The following is a 2,316-nucleotide window of genomic DNA, read 5'->3' as shown; positions in this document are numbered from 1 at the left end:
GTCATTGCTAACACCACCAGGTGGTATAGTAAGCCATTTTTGTTGGTGGATAAAGTGTGGCTCTCCCGTAATTCAAAGTAGATGTAAGCATGAAATGGCTGCCGGCAAAGCAGATTGATTGCTTAGAGAAGAAGCCATAATCTTAAAATGGGCATATTGCATGTTCGCAACGGCACACCCCACCACACCACGCCACACCACGGGAGCCTGTTCTGAGCTGAGCCTCATTGAAAGGGTCCCATCGGTTAAACAAGTATCCGCGGCGTACCGGAGGCTGTCGGCTTGATCACGCAGCATGGCGTCATCTCGCGAGGCGGCGCAAAACCCGCGCTACGGAACTCACGGACCGCTGGCGTTGAACAGGCAACCCTGTGTCAGCACCAAAAGATAACGCTCAAATGTATGGTGCCCTGTATCGGCCTTTTGAACGTCGCTATTGGAAATGACGAATAAAACTTAAACGTACTAGAAGTTACAGCTTGATTGATATTGTGAACAAAAATTAGAAAGAACTCGGAAGCAATATTTTTTTTGTAACTTGTTCGGGCAGTAACTAGCGTATGCAATGTGGTCCTGTACAAAGAGTTGGGGGCCAGCGACCGCATTTTCTAAAGTTTTGACTGATTGCCTGGATGATCTCGCCTTGTTCTCGCAACTTGCCTGGGTGTTTTTGTTTGAGTGTCGGCATAACGGCTATGGTTTTTGGCTCAAGGTCACTTGAAGTTCGCCGACAACGCGAGCTAAAATGCGTTTCTGTGAAGTTTCTTGAGCCATGCACGTGCGGGTTTGATGTGGACAATGAATTTAGCTACGGCAGGGCACAGGCTTTAACAGCTTGAAAACAAGACACCCGTTACTGAATAGGCATGCATGCTATGTCAGCATAACCTGAAATTAACCTGCACCACCATCTTTCACTATCAAACATGAGCGCAAAAGTGCAGTGACGATTTTAAAATGAGGATGGTATAATGGCGACAGCGTGCCGAGAACGGCATGAGGGCGGTAGCGCGATGACGATTGTATGACGACGATGGCATGAGAGGGCGTGATGAGGAATGTAAGATGACATCTTTATGACGATGACGGCGTGACGAGAATCAGATGGCATAACTGGATTGACACCACGACGAAATAATCACAAGAATAAGAATGGGCTGGGGTGCGTTTGGCAGGCATTCTCAGATCATGAACCGCAGGTTGCCATTATCCCTCAAGAGAAAAGTGTATAACAGCTGTGTCTTACCAGTACTCGCGTACGGGGCAGAAACCTGGATGCTTACGAAAAGGGTTCTACTTAAATTGAGAACGACGCAACGAGCTATGGAAAGAAGAATGATGGGAGTAACGTTAAGGGATAAGAAAAGGGCAGATTGGGTGAGGGAACAAACGCGAGTTAATGGCATCTTAGTTGAAATCAAGAAAAAGAAATGGGGGGGGCATGGGCAGTACATGTAATAAGGAGGGAAGATAACCGATAGTCATTAAGGGTTACGAACTGGATTCCAAGAGAAGGGAAGCGTAGCAAGGTGCGGCAGAAAGTTAGGTGGGCGAATGAGATTAAGAAGTTTACAGGGACAACATGGCCACAATTAGTACATGACCGGGGTAGTCGGAGAAGTATGGAAAAGGCCTTTGCCCGGCAGTGGGCGTAACCAGGCTGATGATGACACGACGACGATGGCGTGAGGTGGTAGGCCGACAATTGTATGACGATTGTGGCGACTGTATGATGATGACGGCATGATGAGAATCGGATGATGAAACCGGAATGACGACGGTGGAACGACCATGACGACATTACGACGATAGAATGCATGACGACGACTGTATAACGAAGACGCGATCACGACGATGGACAGTGGCGTCTTAACCATGATTGAATGAGGACAGCGTGATTACGATGCAGTGGCAAAGAAGAAAAGATCTCAATGAACCCATCACAGCGGTACACTGCAATATATCGAGGATCGGCCCACCGCTGCTGACGGCGCAAGCGGCGAAAAACTTAGAAACGAGCTGATGCTTTAAATATCTTTGAAATATGTTTAAATATCTCCCAAGAAAGTATAGGGAGCACTAAATTCTATGAGAAATCGACTTATTTTCTCGCCGCCAATAAAGCATTCACCTTTATTATTTGAATCATGACTATGATCAGCTCGTATTCAAGCACGAGAAGTAGAGAATATTCATGAGACACAACCTTGGTACGCAAGGTTTCTGCCGGAATAGTGTGATGGGATTCTATACCACTCACACATAAATTTCCATTAACAGTGATCTTATTTCACGGTTAATCTTAGTACGCGGGGA

Source organism: Dermacentor variabilis, chromosome 1 (assembly GCF_050947875.1).
Source record: "Dermacentor variabilis isolate Ectoservices chromosome 1, ASM5094787v1, whole genome shotgun sequence".
Taxonomy (NCBI): Eukaryota; Metazoa; Arthropoda; class Arachnida; order Ixodida; family Ixodidae; genus Dermacentor; species Dermacentor variabilis.
Note: the sequence above shows the minus strand (reverse complement) of the source record.